Below are 19,348 nucleotides of genomic sequence, written 5' to 3'. Positions count from 1 at the left end.
CCGCCCCTCTCTTCACCCGAGTGTCCAAAACATGAGGCCGCAAATCCGATGACACAACTACAAAGTCGATCATGGAACTGCGGCCTAGGGTGTCCTGGTGCCAAGTGCACATATGGACACCCTTATGTTCGAACATGTTTTTAATTTATTCATCTTATTTTACTTTATTATTTTTTTTTTTAAAGTACCTTATCTTCACCATACCTGGTTGTCCAAATTAGGCATAACAATGTGTTAATTCCACGACTGTATATATCGGTTGATATTGGTATCAGTTGATATCGGTATCGGTAATTAAAGAGTTGGACAATATCGGAATATCGGATATCGGCAAAAAGCCATTATCGGACATCCCTAATATATATATATATATATATATATATATATATATATATATATATATATATATATAAATTATTATATATAAATATAATAATTTTGAAAGATGCCACCTGATGGCCATTAGAGGTAACTGCTCTTTTTGTCCATATAGATAAAAATAGCGTTCATGTACGAAATCTAGGGCTGCCATTTATGGCCAAAGTACTATTAAGATTATTGTTATCAATATTGAAATCATGATTACTGATTGTTAGGTAAAACGGTGTTGGGGTGTGAACGTAATGCCATCATGTCATTTGTAATGTCTAATAAAAAGGCTAAAGATAAACGTTATCCATATATTTAAAGACAAATATTAGGTTGTTTTATTCTTTAATAATATCAACTCGTCAGATTTTTGTTATTACATGATGCCTTTATCTCTATGTTTACATTTGGAAAGAGGGATTTTTTTTTTTTTTTTTTTTTTAAAGTTATGTACATTTATGTGTACATGTAGATGATGTATCAAGACGGATCCATTAAGAGTTTGACCAGAAACATGTCGTATAGGAATTAGCTATACACAATAAAATATTAACAAAATGATGTGTCACATGAATGAAAGTAATACCTTTGTGACATGAAAAAACGCAAATAATGTAAAAAAAAAAACATGGCGCTTACTTTTTGATATCAAAATAAAACCCAAAGCAGTGTGGCTAATGAAAATAAAGTCTAATAATTAAGCTTTGTTCCTCTCCAACGCCTCCTAGTGTTTCAGTACAACAGTTTGGCCAACAAAAAAAATGGAGTGATACCTCTCACATCGAATACACAATTTTTACAGCCACTATTGAGTTCGATGAGAGGTGGCGACTTGTCCAGGGTGTACCCCGCCTTCTGCCTGAATGCAGCTGAGATAGGCTCCAGCACCCCCCGCGACCCCAAAAGGGACAAGCTTTAGAAAATGGATGGATGTAGATGACAAAACATTTTAGCTAGTATTGTTGTTATTTGAACACTGATACAGTTTACAGTTAAATAAAGGGCGATTGAACGTCCCAGTAAACAAAGTAAAGACTTTATAAACACATCGCCTGCTGCAAAACATCAAATAGTTTTCTCCTTCGCTGTGCACTTTTAGTGTGGGGACAAGTGCGTCCATCCCCAATATTGTCCACACCTGTCTCCATCTAAACACAGCAGTGCGCTCTTAAATGCACGCAGAGAAGCGAGGAAAAATGACGTTAAACCAAGCGCTTGGCTCTGTTTACTCTGAGGGGAAATCTCCGCAGCAAAGTCCGTGTAGTTTGTCCGCCATGATTACCAAGCCAAACAACGCTAGTGCGCATGCGCCTGACTTTATATTGCCTAAAATGCATTAATAAATGACGGTTTTTCGGTAATTAAAAAATTTGACAATATTACTAACCGTCGGGAATTTTTATCGCAAATTATCATTGTATCGTTAATCGTTACATCCCTTGTCAATTAACAAGTAAAAAGTCCAGAGCGGTCACGGCATGTTCTTTCAGCAAATGTCGGTCAATTTTTTGTTGCTGTGGTTAAATTCGAGCCCTGCCATGGATACTACCGGGTGTTGATTCACGTGAAATCAAACTGTACCATATTTCGATACCTTGGTTGTACAGTATGTGACGTCACGTCCGGTTGCAGACTTGGCGGGCAAAAAAAACTCTCAAGGAACACTCTATTATGCCTGATAAAAAATTGCTAAACGTGCAGTAAGGCTCCACTTTTCAAAATGCATGAGGGGCTGGAGCCTATCCAGGCTACACTCGGGTGGAAGAGGGGGGGTACACCCTGAATGAGTCACCAGCTCACCACAGGGCCAACACAGATAGACAGACAACATTCACACTCACGTTCACACACTAGGGCCAATTTAGTGTTGCCAATCAACTGATCCCCAGGTGCATGTCTTTGGAAGTGAGGAAGCCGGAGTCCCTGGAGGGAACCCTCATCATCAAAACTCAAATAAAATGCAAATTACAATCAAACAACAAGTGTTTGACACTTTGTAGGGTGATGCAAAAGACTAGATTCTGCTTAAATGGTAAAGACTACTCTGTGAAGAGGCAATTGACCTGCTCAGTGGCCTTGTGGTTAGAGTGTTCGGTAGGTCGTGAGTTCAAACCCCGGCCGAGTCATACCATCCATCCATCCATCCATCCATCCATCGGGGTTGCGGGGGGTGCAGGAGCCTATCTCAGCTGCATTCGGGCGGAAGGCGGGGTACACCCTGGACAAGTCGCCATCTCATCACAGGGCCAACACAGATAGACAGACAACATTCACACTCACATTCACACACTAGGGCCAATTCAGTGTTGCTAATCGACCTATCCCCAGGTGCAATGTTCCGGAGAACCCGGAGGGAACCCATGCAGTCACGGGGAGAACATGCAAACTCCACACAGAAAGATCCCGAGCCCGGGATTGAACTCAGGACCTTCGTATTGTGAGGCACATGCACTAACCCTTGCGTCACCGTGCTGCCCGAGTCATACCAAAGACTATAAATGTGCAGATGTTCTCCCGAAATGTATTTGTCATTTTTGTTTGGTGTGGGTTCACAGTGTGGCGCATATTTGTAACAGTGTTAAAGTTGTTTATACAGCCACCCTCAGTGTGACCTGTATGGCTGTTGACCAAGTATGTGTGAAAAGGTGTAGATATTATGTGATTGGGCCGGCACGCAAAGGTTTATTGGCGCTCCTTACTTGTACCGCAGTGACGTGCGGTGAGGTTCATGGCTGGTGAGGCACTGACTTCATCACAGTCAGATTTACAAACATATAAACTCTAAAGAGTATCTTATTCACCATTTGATTGGCAGCAGTTAACGGGTTATGTTTAAAAGCTCATACCAGCATTCTTCCCTGCTTGGCACTCAGCATCAAGGGTTGGAATTGGGGGTTAAATCACCAAAAATGATTCCCAGGCGCGGCGCCGCTGCTGCCCACTGCTCCCCTCACCTCCCAGGGGGTGATCAAGGGGATGGGTCGAATGCAGAGGACAAATTTCATTACACCTAGTGTGTGTGACAATCATTGGTACTTTAACTTAACTTTAACTTTACACATACAAACTGTAGCACACAAAAAAGCACATTTAATAAAAAAAACGTTATTATGGTCTTACCTTTACTTAGAAATTAAGTCCATGCGCCGCAACTAAAGCCCTCACTTAAACTTTCCACGTGCAAGATTGATTTATTTAAAAAAGTGTAACCCAGGGTTTATAAATGTCGCCTATACTGTATGAAACTACAAAATAACAAACACGGAGGCTCCAGTTTACACGAGGACCACTTTATTTACATTCTTTCAAAAACCTCCGCAACATGACGTCACTTCCGCTCTTAGCGCCTTCAAAATAAGAGCTCAAGGCATATACTGTATAACAGCGCATAACAGGAACTTAACATCACAAAGAGGAAAGCCCATGAAAATAGGTTACAAAAGTTATTTAATAAGAAGCCAAAAAGTGCAAAAACAATAATGTTCGTGTTGGAGGAGTTGTGAATTAGGTACACCTGCAGTCTGCAGGTGTATCTAATGTTGTGTCCCTGCAGTCATTCACAACTCCTCCAACACCAACATGATTGTTTTTGCACTTTTTGGCTTCTTATGAAATAATTTTTTAAAACAGATTCAATCTTGCACGTGGAAAGTTTAAGTGTGGGCTTTAGTTGATATAACAATTCTACGGCGGGGGTGCAGGAGGCGAGCCTCAGCCAGTGCGTCTTTTGCAGCCGTTTTATGATCGCTCAGCACAAGAAATACTTTACACACATACAGTTGTTGACAAAATACACTGTACATTATGTACCTCAGCTAACTAAACTATGGAAATGTATAATATAGTTCATATAGCAATACAGTCTCACTGCACAGCAGGCCAGCAGTTAGCCGAGTCATTGCGCAATCCATGTTGCGGCACTGAGTGACGTGCCTCAACTGGCTGCTGTTCACCGCACCGTCTCTTCTCAGTATTTGAACGGCAAATGTGAAAATTCAGCGATTTTGAATAAAAATAATCTAAAACCGGTGAAGTTAAATGGAAAATAACTTTATAGTATAATCACTGGATACATATAACAATTAAATTTTTTTTTTCTTTTTACATTTTTTTTCTTTCCATGATGGCAGGTGAGGCCCCGCCTCACCTACCTCTAGTGACTGCATGTCACTGTTGTACCGTGTACCACTCCGTACAGCGGCAGCTTAAAAATTCATCAATTTTACTTTTTGAAACCGATACCAATAATTTCCGATATCACATTTTAAAGCATTTATCGGCTGATAATATCGGCAGTCCGGTATTATCGGATATCTCTACTTTGGAGCTGGTCTGAGAAGTAAATGAGGAGCGATGTTCATTTGTTGTTCATATTCAGTGTTTTATTGTTCATAGTTAATATTGTATATCCCACTTTCTTTATTTTCATGTACATTTTGGGTGTCCCATTCAGTAAAAAAACTGTAAAATTCCATTCCGTTTTGTTGAGGTGGTCTGTCAAAACGTTTTTTAGAACTCATTGTGACTTTTGGTGTTAGTGTTCCTGAAAAAAAAGAGACTCAAACACACATACCGTACAGCAGATTTTTACAGCTAAATGTGTATATATCATTTATACACCATGGTCCCCCACACACATTTTTTCTCTCAATGTGGCCCCCCCGAGTCAAAATATTTGCCCAGCTGTACTTTACAGGAATACACGCAAACAGAGATAATCCCATCCAGATTGAGGTACGTTTAACTTGAACATCGACACCCATCAAGAAAGTAAGGGACCCCTTTGGGGTCTAGCTTTTCTGGTGAATCCATCACCTGGGAACCCCAATGCTCGCTTTCTCCACCCTTGTCCAACTCCTTCTTTGGGAACAAACCCAGCCTTGTGCAAGTCCCAACAATGTCAGTGACACTCTACTCCACGGCTTGCTAATTGTTCGCTCACAATGCTTCCTGGTATTGTGTTCAACAATGCCAACTCTGAATAGGGAGTCTAACCTACTTGTATTGTTGCTAATTGGTTTCTTGAGAAGAGTTGAACATAGGGAGGGAAGGGAGAGAAGAAAATGTTGGTAATAGACAGCAGTTTCACTGGAGTCACCAGTAAATAGAGTTCACAAAGGGCTTTGTGGGGTCGAGGGCTGAGGGTCGGAGGTGAAAAAGAAGAGGTGCACCTGCACTCTCTACAGGCTGACAATGAGCTTATTCAGCTTATCTGCCCTGCAGGACTATGGGGAATGAAGGCAACCACACACACACACACACACACACACACACACACACACACACACACACACACACACACACACACACACACACACACACACACACACACACACACACACCCACGGAGAGTTTTTCCGTCATTAACCCAACTATTACTGTTAGGTTAAATTGTTTTTGAAAAGTTTACGATCATGCTTTCGGGGCATGGAACACACGGAAAAGACAGCCGCAATGTTTATTATCACAAATATCTGCGTGTGTGTTTTTGTTATGTTGTGTTGTTAAGCCAACAAAATTGAACAGGAGACAATTTTGTTTAGTGGTTCTGCACATTTGACTGCATTTTTGGTCAAACAATTAAGGCATACTTGCCAACCTTGAGACCTCCAATTTCGGGAGGTGGGGGGTGGGGGGTGGTTGCGGGGGGCGTGGTTGGTGGCGTGGTTAAGAGTGGAGGAGTATATTTACAGCTAGAATTCACCAAGTCAAGTATTTTATATATATATATATATATATATATATATATATATATCCCTGCGACCCCGAAGGGAATAAGCGGTAGAAAATGGATGGATGGATGGATGGATATATATATATATATATATATATATATATATATGAGAAATAATTGACTTTCAGTGAATTCTAGCTATATATATATATATATATATATATATATATATATATATATATATATATATATATATATATATATATATATATATATATATATATATATAAATAAATAAAAGAAATACTTGAATTTCAGTGTTCATTTATTTACACATATACACACACATAACACTCATCTACTCATTGTTGAGTTAAGGGTTGAATTGTCCATCCTTGTTCTATTCTCTGTCACTATTTTTCTAACCATGCTGATTATGCATTGATGTGTGGCACGCACAAAAGTGCTTTCATCAAATGCACTAGATGGCAGTATTGTCCTGTTTAAGAGTGTCACAACATTGCTGTTTACGGCAGACGGACTGCTTTACTGTAGACGTTCTTTATATTGTGGGAAAGCGGACTCAGGTCTGCATGGAGCTGAAGGGGCGTGGCCTCCAGCTCCGCCTGAATTTCGGGAGATTTTCGGGAGAAAATTTGTCCCGGGAGGTTTTCGGGAGAGGCGCTGAATTTCGGGAGTCTCCCGGAAAATTCGGGAGGGTTGGCAAGTATGAATTAAGGTTGCAATCACGCAGTGACGTGCAGTCAGAGGAGGCAGGTGAGGCGGCGCCTCACGTGCCATCATGGAAAGAAAAAAAATGTAAAAAGAAAGAAAAAAAAAAATTTAATTGTTGTATGTATCCAGTGATTATACTATAAAGTTATTTTCCATTTAACTTCACCAGTTTTAGATTATTTTTTTATTCAAAATCGCTGAATTTTCACATTTGCCGTTCAAATACTGAGAAGAGACTTGCGGTGAGTCAGCAGCCAGTTGAGGCACGTCACTGAGTTGAGCCTCACCATGGATTGCGCAATGACTCGGCTAACTGCTGGCCTGCTGTGCAGTGAGACCGTATTGCTATATGAATTATATTATACATTTCCAGAGTTTAGCTAGCTGAGGTATATAATGTACAGTGTATTTTGTCAACAACTGTATGTGTGTGACGTATTTCTTGTGCTGAGCAATCATAAAACTGCTGCGAAGAGCACTGTGTGAGGCTCGCAGTAATCCCGCCTCCTGGTGGTAGAGGGCGGTAGTGATCCCAGGGAGCATTTCTGGGACTACTCGGCTGCAGAAGAAGTGACAACAAGCAGCAACAGTTAGCAGCGATCGTTTATTTTTTCCTCTTGCCTGGACTTTTAACATGGAGGATTACATATCTAAAATAAAACAGTTTTCTAAACTGGACTTTCAATCGAAGCAGGAGGTAATAATTAAAGGAAGATATCCATCGAGACAGAGAGACTTTTAAAACTGAAGAAAGATAAGGAAGACTTCTATAAACAAGTTATCGATGTTTTTGTTCAAAAGGAGCTGCGCATGGACTTCATTTATAAGTAAAGGTAAGACCATAATAACGTTTTTTTTAATTAAATGTGCTTTTTTGTGTGCTACAGTTTGTATGTGTAAAGTTAAAGTTAAGTTAAAGTACCAATGATTGTCACACACACTATGTGTGGTGAAATGTGTCGTCTGCATTTGACCCATCCCCTTGCTCACCCCCTGGGAGGTGAGGGGAGCAGTGGGCAGCAGCGGCGCCACGCCCGGGAATCATTTTTGGTGATTTAACCCCCAATTCCAACCCTTGATGCTGAGTGCCAAGCACAGAAGAATGCTGGTATGAGTTTTTAAACATAACCCGTTAACTGCTGCCAATCAAATGGTGAATAAGATACTCTTTAGGGTTCATATGTAAATCTGACTGTGATGAAGTCAGTGCCTCACCAGTCATGAACATGGGGGGCATTCAACTGTGAGTATCATAAAGGTCTAGTGGCAAGCCTGCAAGCCAGATATCATCAATAAATAGTTGGCAAAGACAACAAATGTCTGACTCCAGATTTCCACTGGAAGCGTAACGGCTGCCGAACAGCCCCGCCATGGCAGTGGACTCTTTCCGTATCCATTGTTGTCACGTTGGGGTCACATCTTTATACGTGGTTCGTTCTCCCGGGATGCAAACGGACTACTCCGGACAAGGCGTGCAGGTAAAAACATGATTTAATTATCCAAAACTCAAAGAGGTACAACCAAAAAGGAACACAAGGCGAAGGCACAACGCGCTGATCGCACTTGGAGCTAAAGCACAAAAACAGAAACAGAAGCTAACACTTAGCATGGACTATGGACAAGCAATACTCAGAGAACTGTGGCATGAAACGAACAAGACGTACATGGCAAGGCATGAGGCAAACAATGACGCCAGGCTGACTGACTGGCAAAGGCAGGCTTAAATAATGCCTCTGATTAGAGACAGGTGGGCGTCCCGAACACCAGAGGCAGGTGAAAACAATAAGTAACCATGGTAACAAACAAGGGTGCACAAAAACAGGAACTAAAGGAGTCCAAAACTAACAGAACATAACAAAAACATGATCCGGACCACGGATCATGATAATTGTATAGCCAATGTGCCAGTTTCCACTGCTGCTGAACCGCATTTCTGTGCTAAGAATATACTGAGCTTTGATTTTTGCCGGTTACCGCAACTTAGCTAAAATCTGGGACAGGAAGTCATGCACAAACACAAAATAAATGATCTGGGGTTTTATGTAAAATAAAATACTCCGCGTACCAAGCGGATCATATTCTACACTTCAAAATGTTCGAATTGGCGGATATAGACCTGAAGTCAACCTGTCAAAATTGTACAACTTTGAAAAATGTCCCATTAATTTCAATGGGAATTGTAAATTGGGGATTTCAGGAAAAGCAGGATTTTTTTTCAAAGTGGTACAAAACTTGAATGGTCTGAATGAGTTGAAATGGTTGATGTGGAAATTTTTCAAATCGGTCGAGAAATGTTGAAAAGAGTAACATGTTGAATTGAGAAATGGTATTACGGAATTCCTGGAATTTCCGGAAAACAGGGAATTTTTCCAGTTCAAAAAACAACTTAGTTTTTTGTCCTGATTAAGAAAACATTTTTGACGGAGGAACGGTTGAAATGCGTAGAAAAATGTGAAAGGAGGAGTCGCCAGAAAAAAGGGTGGAAATAGAGCTTTGGAAAAGCAGGAATTCTGGAAAAATCTGGAATTTTTTTTTAACTTGGAAAAAGTGATAGTTTGAATTTCCAGAATGGTGGAATGTGTTGAAGGTGGAATGATTTGAATAGGTTGAAACATTTGGAAATGGTAAAAGTTTGAAAAATGGCCAATTCATTTTGAATGGGAAAACCTACAATTCTGGGAAATCCGGGAATTTTTGGAATTTTTCATGGGAAAACCCGCGATTCCCGAATAGGCTGAACAGTTTGAAACTGGAACGGTTTGAATCGGGTAGCTGCCGGCGGACCCTCTGCGCCCGGCTTCGCCACGCCACTGCCAAACCGCATTTCAGCGCTAAATATACGCTGAGCTTTGATTTTTGCCGGTTGCCACAATGCAGCGGATCAACTTAGCTAAAATCTGGGACAGGAAGTCATGCACAAACAAAAAATAAATGATCTGGGGTTTTATGCAAAATAAAATACTCCGCGTACCAAGCGGATCATATTCTACACTTCGAAACGTCCGAATGGGCGCGGACAGACCTGAAGTCAACTTGTCCAAAGATTTCCAGACATGCTGTTTCTAGAGGTCCAAAGTCAAAGAATCATATTACAGGCATATCCTGGCCAGCTATTTTGGGGCCTGTGCCAAACACGAGTGGCCCGGGAAGCTGAGGAGTGGCTCGTGAGAGTTGAATGGGGTGTGTATGTGTGTGTGTGTGTGTGTGTGTGTGTGTGTGTGTGTGTGTGTGTGTGTGTGCAAAGCTCGCCAGGGATGTTGTTGCTGTTGTGTTGTTGCTTGCTACTGAAGTGAATTAATTATTTCATATCATGTTTTGCTTATGGTGAAGATATTTATATCCAGCTTGGAGAAGGCGAACCCATCCATCCATCCATCCATCCATCTTCTTCCGCTTATCCGAGGTCGGGTCGCGGGGGCAGCAGCCTAAGCAGGGAAGCCCAGACTTCCCTCTCCCCAGCCACTTCGTCCAGCTCCTCCCGGTGGATCCCGAGGCGTTCCCAGGCCAGCCGGGAGACATAGTCTTCCCAACGTGTCCTGGGTCTTCCCCGTGGCCTCCTACCGGTCGGACGTGCCCGAAACACCTCCCGAGGGAGGCGTTCGGGTGGCATCCTGACCAGATGCCCGAACCACCTCATCTGGCTCCTCTCGATATGGAGGAGCAGCGGCTTTACTTTGAGCTCCCCCCGGATGGCAGAGCTTCTCACCCTATCTCTAAGGGAGAGCCCCGCCACCCGGCGGAGGAAACTCATTTCGGCCGCTTGTACCCGTGATCTTGTCCTTTCGGTCATGACCCAAAGCTCATGACCATAGGTGAGGATGGGAACGTAGATCGACCGGTAAATCGAGAGCTTTGCCTTCTGGCTCAGCTCCTTCTTCACCACAACGGATCGATACAGCGTCCGCATTACTGAAGATGCCGCACCGATCCGCCTGTCGATCTCACGATCCACTCTTCCCTCACTCGTGAACAAGACTCCGAGGTACTTGAACTCCTCCACTTGGGGCAAGATCTCCTCCCCAACCCGGAGATGGCACTCCACCCTTTTCCGGGCGAGAACCATGGACTCGGATTTGGAGGTGCTGATTCTCATCCCAGTCGCTTCACACTCGGCTGCGAACTGATCCAGTGAGAGCTGAAGATCTTGGCCAGATGAAGCCATCAGGACCACATCATCTGCAAAAAGCAGAGACCTAATCCTGCAGCCACCAAACCAGATACCCTCAACGCCCTGACTGCGCCTAGAAATTCTGTCCATAAAGGTTATGAACAGAATCGGTGACAAAGGGCAGCCCTGGCGGAGTCCAACCCTCACTGGAAACGTGTCCGACTTACTGCCGGCAATGCGGACCAAGCTCTGACACCGATTATACAGGGAGCGAACCGCCACAATAAGACAGTCCGTTACCCCATACTCTCTGAGCACTCCCCACAGGACTTCCCGGGGTACACGGTCGAATGCCTTCTCCAAGTCCACAAAGCACATGTAGACTGGTTGGGCAAACTCCCATGCACCCTCAAGGACCCTGCCGAGAGTATAGAGCTGGTCCACAGTTCCACGAGAAGGCGAACCACCAAGTATAATTAAACAGTGGCATTTCAGTTTGAGCACATAATAAGATAAGGCTCCTTAGTTTGATATTCGCAGGTGGATTGGATCACTTCCCTTAGGAAAAGAGGCTCTAATTGGGACTTCGGAATGCAAAAGTTATAGCCCTATCCTTGAGAGGAGACTATCTGTCTAGCTCAGGGGTCGGCAACCCACGGCTCCGGAGCCGCATGCGGCTCTTTGATCACTCTGATGCGGCTCGCTGCATACTTGCTGACCCCCCCAGATTTGATTTCAGTGCCTCTCGCAGAAAACTCCCGGGATTAATATTCTCCGATTTTCATCCTTACAATAATAATAAGGGCGTGCCATGATGGCACAGCACTTAGCGCCCTCTACAATCTGTATTAACAGCGTGCCAGCCCAACCTCTTGTTATATGCATCTTCTGCTTGCACACGTAAGTGACAGCAAGGCATACTTGGTCAACAGCCACACAGGTTACACTGACAGTGGCCATACAAAACAACTTTAACACTCTTACTATTAATGCGCCACACTTTGAACCAAAACCAAACAAGAATGACAAACACATTTCGGGAGAACATCTGCACCTTAACACAACATAAACACAACAGGACAAATACCCAGAATCCCATGCAGCCCTGACTCTTCCGGGCTACATTATACACCCCTGCTACCACCAAACCCCGTCCCCACCCCAACACTGCTCCCTCTCACATCAACCCCCCCTCTCTGTGCGTCGGTTGAGGTGGGCGGGGTTTGGTAGCGGGGGTGTATAATGTAGCCCGGAAGAGTTAGGGCTGCATGGGATTCTGGGTATTTGTTCTGTTGTGTTTATGTTGTGTTACGGTGCAGATGTTCTCCCGAAATGTGTTTGTCATTCTTGTTTGGTGTGGGTTCACAGTGTGGCGCATTATTAGTTAGAGTGTTAAAGTTTTTTATACCGCCACCGTCAGTGTAACTTGTGTGGTTGTTGACCAAGTATGCCTTTCTGTCACTTACGTGAGCTAGCAGAAGCCCCATACAACGTGTGGCTGGGCCGGCACGCTGGTTGTAGTGTGTGCTAAATGCTGTAGCATCACGGCATGTTCGAGAGAATAGATGCCCTGAAATTCGTAGTCTGCCGGAAAAATCGGGAGGGTTGACAAGTATGACGCTGTCAAGCGCCATTCATATAAAACTCGCGGGCCGCACTAACATTCAATTTTCATATTAAGGTGTGGGCCGCGTGTCTGAGACCCTTGGTTTATACATAGCACAAAGCAAAAAAAAACTTTGTATGCAGTGTTATTTCCTTTTAAATTTCAAAAGATTTTTGTGGCTCCCATTGTTTTCTTTAATTTGGGAAACTGGTCAAAATGGCTCTTTGACTGGTAAAGGTTGCCGACCCCTAGTCTAGCTCAAAGCCAACATTTGAGTTATGACTTAAATCAGTTGTTTTTCAGACACTTTCACATGAACACCATGGTCAGGTTGTGCTGTCCTGACTTAGCACACACCCAGACAGAGAAAGAAGGAATACAAGACTGGTGGTTTGGCTTCTCCAGTTTAGGAGTCCTTCATTTTCTGACCTAGGCTCCTGCAGACCTGTTTAATGACGCTCGCAACTTTTTGTTCACACCAGAAGTACACTTCACTACAAATACAAAAATAAAGTTGTCGTTCTGCCAGGCAAATCTATCATCTTTTCCACGGATCAAGGGGACTGGGTATTGATGAACGACAAAGCTTGAGACGTTCTGCAGTGTTACCTAACTTGAATGGCAGAACAGAGGTTATTAGCTTCTGCTCCTCTGGAAGGACAGGATAAACTGTTTGTAGTTTGTTTTTTATTAGAAATTCCCCTCATCACTTCATTCAGTTGTGAGATATAGTAAAAGTCTGTGCTATTTCACTGCATGGCGGAGCCACAACAGTGCGCATCAAACGGCCGTTGGGTATTGGCGAATGGTGAAGACGTTCCGTGGTGGCGTCGTTCAGTAGCCAGTGGAAGTCCAAGGTGAGAGTGCTGAACCACGCAAACACCAACTTTGTACTTCGCTACGAGTTCTGTCTTGAATTCATTAGTATTTATTACCTTCCATATAAAAGTGCTGCGACTTGCAACTTTTATTTGGCCACAACATTGAGTCACTAACGTTTAGAATTCTTTGTTAGGGCACTCAAATCCCTTCACGGATACACCACCAAACAGACGACTACGTTACACGTGATGTTTGGCGGTTCAAAAAGCAAGACTTATACGAAAGCCAAACTTTTGGTTAACAAAAACAAATGCACCACTGGATTTATATGTATTGTTAAACTGTTCATGAATACGTTTGTTATCACACATGTTTTTGTTTATAATAGTCATGACTAAAAGATCAAAATAACATGCTCTCATATGAATACCCTTTATAATAACTTTATAGTATTCCACCATTTATCAGTTTTCAAGACAGCCAATGGAATTTGAATTTTTTTTCAAAATGCTGTCACGGCCATCTGTGCGCTCTGCTAATGGCGCCTCCAAGAGAGCACCTGCGTATGTCAGTTCTGCTGCAGCCAGCAGCTGCAGTCAATCACCGACAATCAGCACACCTGAAGTTGATCAGAGGTCCTGCCTCCAAAAGCCTGCACAACCTGCTATCCCGGGGCAGAACGTAATCTTCTGTTGAAGTACCGTAAGCGATCATCGTGCTCTATGCAATCTTGCTCTTTGCTCTCTGTGTTTGCTTCCCCGTGTTTGATTAGTCTCATGTCTTCCTTGTCATCCTTCCTGCATTCTGCCTTCGTTCCACGTGACGAGCTGTGCGTCTCGTCTTCCTTTTTCCCCTCTGGATTCTGGACTGCCTCCCTCGATCCTCGACCTCCCGCTTGGACACTGACCTTCTGACGCCTCGCTATACCCCCGACAACCTGCCTGTCTCACGAACATTCCAGCCTGCCTTTCACCTCCAAGACCTCCGCCTCTCGCTCAACAAATCTAAGTAAGATTAAATATCTCAAATAAGGGTGATATTTGCTTATTTTCTGTCTGATAAGATAATTCTTCTCACTAAGCAGATTTTATGTTGGAGTGTTTTACTTGTTTTAAGGGTTTTGGTCCTAAATTATCTCAGTCAGATATTACAGCTTGTTGCTGAGATTTTATGACCTATATTGAGTAAAACATGCTTGAAACTAGAATATCAACTGTTGCAAAGCTGTGTCATCAACACTCACAAGTAAAAAACTACTATTTTAAAGTAATAATTTCTTATTTCAAACATGGAAAAAAAAAATCATGAATTTGACACAATTGTGTCTCATAATTAAAACAGATGACAGCCAAATGGACTTTGCTGTTTTATTTTCAATGAAACAATAGAATATACATACTCATATAGTAGTACAGTTGTTATTAGTGAGAATATACTTATTTTAAGGTATTTTTGGGTTCATTGAGGTTAGCTAATTTTCCTTGTTTTGGAAAGTCTTGACAAACATCCCAGAACAAGCTAGTCAGATTACTTCTAGACCTCCACCCCAGATCCCACCTCACTCCTACCCACTTCTCCAAAGTAGGCTGGCTCAGGGTGGAGGACAGAGTAAAACAACTTGCACTGAGCCTAGTCTATAAAATCCGCTACACCTCCCTGATACCGAAGTACATGTCAAACTACTTCCATAGCGTAAATGCCACAACACCAGGGGGAGCTCCACTAACCTCGTTAAACCCAGATTCCGATCTAACAAAGGTCTTAACTCATTCTCTTTCTATGCCACATCAATGTGGAATGCGCTCCCAACAGGTATAAAAGAAAGGGCATCTCTATCCTCCTTCAAAACCGCAATAAAAGTACACCTCCAGGCAACTTCAACCCTAAACTAACACCCTCCCCGGATTGTTAATAATCAAATGTAAACAATAAAATGTAGATACTTTTCTTATGCCTTCTGATCTCCCTCTCTCTCTCTATGTCCACTACTTGCTGCACATATCCTACCAAGTCAGACCTACACTGTTTCAATATCCATTTTTCTGTTCTCAATTGTTGATGACTGATGATAACAACCAAACCTAACCCCCTCCCCTCCACACCCCGAATTGTAAATAATGTAAATAATTCAATGTATACACCCTGATGATTATCTTGTGTGATGACTGTATTGTGATGATGGCATATATGATAGTATATATCTGTATCATGGATCAATTTAAGTGGACCCCGACTTAAACAAGTTGAAAAACTTATTCGGGTGTTACCATTTAGTGGTCAATTGTACGGAATATGTACTTCACTGTGCAACCTACTAATAAAAGTCTCAATCAATCAATCAAAAGCCAAATTTTCTTGTTCCATTGGTAGATAATTTTGCTTAGTTCAAATAAAATACCCCTAATTTTTGTATATTTTCTTCTTGTTTTTGAACACTGACTTTTTGCAGTGCAGGAGCAGTAATGCGAGCACGTCATCTAAATACAACAGGTACTAAGTAACTCCCCCTATCAAGTTAGCGCTAATATTTGTTAAATTGAAACGATTGCCTTCTCATTTAGATGAGCATGACGAGAGACATATTCTGACTGGCTCCGAGGCGGGCAGTACTTGCTCCAGTTCACGTCTGCCGCTAGACGAATGTCACCGAGGAGTGACTACCGTATTTTCCGGACCATAGGGCGCACTGGATTAAAATGCGCCCTGCTGATGAGCGGGTGTGTTCAGGTCTTTTTTCATACAAAAGGCGCATTAAAAGGGGCATATTATGATTATTTTCTAAATTTAAAACACTAATATTGTAGTCTACATAACATGTGATTATGATTCTTTGGTGAAAGTGTTACATAGATTATGTTTTACAGATCATTTTCAAGTAGCTTTCTGAGCGCCTCTTCAGGATGCACCGTTTTGTGGGCGGTCTTATTTACGTAGCTCAGCGTCTTCTCCCCGTCATCTTTGTTGTAGCGGTGTAGCGTGCAAGGACGGGAGTGGAAGAAGTGTCAAAAGATGGAGCTAACTGACATTCAGACTTTACTTAAATCAATAACGGAGCAGCATCTCCTCATCCGTGGCTCAATAATGCAACATCTACGCCGGAAATGTTTCCCGTGAAAAAACATCCGACTGGAACCCTCTAATAACTAAAGTTCCGTGGGTGAATTATGTAAACCCACTGCAGTTTTTAGCGCTTTGATACCTAGTCTACTGACAGATACAAGTAAGAATTTACGCTACTTTATATTAGAAATTACAACAGTGAAAGATGAATGCCACATAACAACAAGGTAGAGAAAAAGAAGCTTATCGACTACAATGACGACAATGGTGGATGCGCACACATTTTCAGGACTTATGCAGATCCCAAATACACATCAGCAGGTACCAGAATGTAAGAAATGTTGGTTTTGCATAATATTGCGAAACAAAACGCCAGATAATGTCTGCTAATAGGTGCCATTTTGCGGTAGGTTTGTGGACAAAAGTTAGCATTTTCGGTTGGTCACATGGACAAAGATAAGACCTTCTGGAGGAAAGTTTTGTGGTCAGCCTGCTTTCTGACATGGACTTGATTCTTCAGCATTGTCCACATGTTCTCAATAGGGTTTAAGTCAGGACTTTGGGAAGGCCAGTCTAAAACCTTAATTCCACTAATAGCCACTCCTTTACCACTTTTGACGTGTGTTTGTGGTCATTGTCCTGTTGGAACTGCGCCCAAGACCCAACCTGGTTAGAGTGTCTGCCCTGAGATCGGTAGGTTGTGAGTTCAAACCCCGGCCGAGTCATACCAAAGGCTATAAAAATGGGACCCATTACCTCCCTGCTTGGCACTCAGCATCAAGGGTTGGAATTGAATGATTCCCAGGCGCGGTCATCGCTGCTGCTCACTGCTCCCCTCACCTCCCAGGGGGTGAACAAGGGGATGGGTCAAATGCAGAGGACAAATTTCACCACACCTAGTGTGTGTGTGACAATCATTGGTACTTTAACTTTAACTTAACTTAACTATGTTACTTTGTATATGTCTTTCTTACTTTGTTTTAGTTTAAAAGTCTCTTCTTTACACTTCCCAGCCCCCATAGGCGTTCATCTCTGTAGAAAGCAGTGCATTTCCCACCTAGGCCTTTAGTGATGTCCTACTTATAGTTCGACTTCAGTAAATACCTTTCAAAATATTTATTTTGCCACATGACCACGGCTTATGTTTTAGGGGGTAGTGGGGGGGGGGGGTGTATATTGTAGCGTCCCGGAAGAGTTAGTGCTGCAAGGGGTTCTGGGTATTTGTTCTGTTGTGTTACGGTGCGGATGTTCTCCCGAAATGTGTTTGTCATTCTTGTTTGGTGTGGGTTCACAGTGTGGCGCATATTTGTAACAGTGTTAAAGTTGTTTATACGGCCACCCTCAGTGTGACCTGTATGGCTGTTGACCAAGTACGCCTTGCATTCACCTGTGTGTGTGAAAAGCCGTAGATATTATGTGACTGGACCGGCACGAAAAGGCAGTGCCTTTAAGGTTTATTGGCGCTCTGTACTTCTCCCTACGTCCGTGTACACAGCAGCGTTTTAAAAAGTCATACATTTTACTTTTTGAAACCGATACCGATAATTTCCGATATTACATTTTAAAGCATTTATCGACCGATAATATCGGCAGTCCGACACCTCTTGTCAGTAGTGTACAAAACGAGCTATTTTTTGGCACGTTTATAACTCAATAAACCCGCATCGGACGTGGTACAGTCAAAAACAAAAATAATTGTAAAAAACATATTGAATGTGAAAAAATATATTAGAACTCACAATTTGTAACAGCCATTTGATGCCATATAAGCCATTGGTACCGCTTGAGGTTGGTTGATTTGATTGGAATTGGCGGGCAAACCATTTCACCGCCAGGACAGCTTAACTAACTTTCGGGGCGGCTGACCTCGTCTCACAAGATCTAGTCCAGTGGTTCTTAACCTGGGTTCGATCGAACCCTAGGGGTTCGGCGAGTCGGCCTCAGGGGTTCGGCGGAGCCTCCGCCGCGGAGGTCAAGACACACCCGACTCATTGTATAAATAAAAACGTCTCCCTGTCGGCGTATCATGGATACCCCCAAACAATGTTCCCTCTAATTTTCCATATGCGTGGACCTACTCAGTGGCCTAGTGGTTAGAGTGTCCGCCCTGCGATCGGTAGGTTGTGAGTTCAAACCCCGGCTGAGTCATACCAAAGACTATAAAAATGGGACCCATTACCTCCCTGCTTGGCACTCAGCATCAAGGGTTGGAATTGGGGGTTGAAACACCAAAAATTATCCCCGGGCGCGGCACCGCTGCTGCCCACTGCTCCCCTCACCTCCCAGGGGCTGAACATGGGGATGGGTCAAATGCAGAGGACAAATTTCACCACACCTAGTGTGTGACAATCATTGGTAGATGTGCACACTGTGGCCACACCAGCAGCACACCTGTCCCAAACCTGACTAAATACCAAGTTAAATGTTTGATTATTATAATCAAATGACAGCAGTCATTTCCATGGGATTATTTTCTAATATAAGTGTTTTGGCCAATTTACAATGACAGTAACACAACATATTGTTTTTCATGAGCTGTGTACTAGTATTGTATGTCTGGGTGGGGGTCCTGCTTTGGAAATAATTTGCACCCCTTTCCCACTAAAACATTCACATGTTGCACAATGAGATGTAAACATGGGATCATGTGTACATTCCTGTAACTTTCTGTTTATAAAATATATATTCATTAGTATTTCTTTAATATAATAACATAATTTCATGATTAATATTTATAAATTAAGAATAAATTAAGAAAAAAAAAAAAAAAGTTTCACTAAAGAAGGGTTCGGTGAATGCGCATATGAAACTGGTGGGGTTCAGTACCTCCAACAGGGTTAAGAACCACTGATCTAGTCTCTCTTTACAGTAAATATCCTTTTTGAAAATGGCATTGCAAATATATATCCGCCACCTAATCAACGTTTTGCTCTGCTTCTTTGTTGGTTAAAAAAAGTGAGTGCCGCTGATTTCT

Source organism: Nerophis lumbriciformis, linkage group LG14, assembly GCF_033978685.3.
Source record: "Nerophis lumbriciformis linkage group LG14, RoL_Nlum_v2.1, whole genome shotgun sequence".
Taxonomy (NCBI): Eukaryota; Metazoa; Chordata; class Actinopteri; order Syngnathiformes; family Syngnathidae; genus Nerophis; species Nerophis lumbriciformis.
The sequence above is the reverse complement of the archived record's forward strand: the minus strand, read 5'-3'. Positions refer to the sequence as shown.